The sequence below is a fragment of the Sciurus vulgaris genome, assembly GCF_902686455.1.
Source record: "Sciurus vulgaris genome assembly, chromosome: X".
In the NCBI taxonomy this organism is placed as follows: Eukaryota; Metazoa; Chordata; class Mammalia; order Rodentia; family Sciuridae; genus Sciurus; species Sciurus vulgaris.
The window spans coordinates 14,602,449-14,604,317 of record NC_136471.1 but is presented as its reverse complement, the minus strand read 5'-3'; the positions used below and the strand labels follow the sequence as shown (position 1 = coordinate 14,604,317).

The 1,869-nt window shown below is 44.8% G+C and overlaps 1 pseudogene across 1 annotated transcript; it reads right to left on the bottom strand.

Moving 5' to 3' along the window:
• Positions 1–557: 557 nt before the first annotated feature.
• LOC306651518 (small ribosomal subunit protein uS2-like) lies at positions 558–1,444 on the bottom strand (annotated as a pseudogene). Its single transcript has one exon. The product of its transcript is annotated as a small ribosomal subunit protein uS2-like (transcript).
• Between the last annotated feature and the right edge of the window lie 425 nt (positions 1,445–1,869).

The window sequence follows — 1,869 nt, the reverse complement described above, 5'->3', positions numbered from 1 at the left end:
TAGTATAAATGATCACATTTCCATTTGCATTTTAAAATACTACTAAGTATGCATATCATGAATATATACATTTCAGATACTGCTGGGGAATATAATTTTGGTTTTACTTGTACTATCTACTTTGGGAAAAAATCACTAATTCGCATCTTGAAATTATTATCATAATAAAATTTGCCTAAGCAGAAATCAGACCCTGACTTGTGAACAAAATCTTTGGCCTGATACTTTTTCCAAAAGTCATCTATTTCCTCTCCTTTTTATGGGGTGGTGGGTACAGGGGATTGAACCCAGGGGCACTCAATCACTGAGCCAAATCCCCAGCCCTATTTTGCATTTTATTTAGAGACAGGATCTCACTGAGTTGCTTAGTGCCTTGCTTTTGCTGAGGCTGGTTTTGAACTCGCAATTCCCCTGCCTAAGCTTCCAAAGCTGCTGGGAGTACAGGTGTGTGCTACCATGCCCGGCTCCCCTACCCTCCCCCCTTCTTTTTAAAGAAACTGGTGTTTATTTTCCATAATCTTATTTCCATTTTGCCTAATAATGGTCTGCAGAACAGCTCAAGACCACTCAGTGGTTGTTCCTACTGACTCAGTAGCCTGAGCAGTGGGAGCTGCAGACCAGTCTTCAGTGGCAGGCGGGGCACTCCAGTCTTCAGTAGGGAACTGCTGGATAGGCACAGAGGGCACCTGCACACCTGCAGACAGTCTGCAACCTCAGGTTGAGTAGCAGTGAACTCAGGAGCTGGAGCAGTCCATTCACCCTGAAATGCCTCCTTGGTCACAGCTTTTACAGCAGCAGCCTGCTCTTCCTTTGTAATCTCTTCATGATCTCTGTAGCGGTAGAAATCAGGCATGACCTCCCATGGGTGTTCACGGGGAAATGGTGTCACGCATGCACAGAACTTCTCAGGCCAGCATCCCCCATATCAGACCCACAGAATGAGCTCCCTTATTGTTTCATGGAATGGCAATGTCCACATAGCACAGACGGGAGTCTGTGTTACACAGAGCAATGGTGGGCAGATTGACATAAGATGCTTCTGTAAGAGGTGGGTGGTCAGCCCTGGGATCAGTAACCACCAGAAGACGTGGCTTCCGGAAGGCTGCCTGGATCTGGTTAGTGAAGGTTCCAGGAGTGAAGCAGCCAGCAATAGGAGTGGCTCAGGTGGCAGCAGCAATCTTCAGCACAGCCCGCTGGCCAGTATTCTTAGAGGATAAGACACTGACATCGGCAGGGTTTTCAATGGCAACAATGGCACAAGCTGCCGGCAGAAGCTTCTCCCAGGTGCTCTTCAGATTTATGATGTGTATGCCATCACTTTTCCTTTGTAAACATATTATTCCATCTGGAAATCAAGGTTAGTGCCACCTAAGTGGGTTCCTGCTGCAAGGAATTTGAGGATATCCTCTTCCTTCATTTGCAGGACATCAAGTGCTCTGGACATTGTGACAGTTTCTCTTTAAGTTACAGCGGGAATCAAGAACCGTGCTGTATGGACCCCTCACTAGGTAGCATGGAAAGGGTCCCCCTCCTTTTTAAAGGATTGTGGAAATCATTATACATTGGTCAGTCACTGAAGTTAAAACAGAAAACTGACCCAGGACTCTAGCATATTATGATGAAATTGAGTGAAAAATCAAATACTGGTAAATAAGCGAATAATGACATGTCTGCAGCATTTTAGAAAAACAGGCTCTGGAGTCAGACTTCTTGGATTTCACACTTTTGGCTTATTGGTCAGGAAATCTTGTAAAAGTTACTTAATCTCTCCTGGTGTCCATTTCCTCCTCTGTAAAATGGGGATAATGCCAATACTTTCCTTAGAGGGATGAAGTGAAGATTGATTGAGTCACTACTTGTACTATGTAT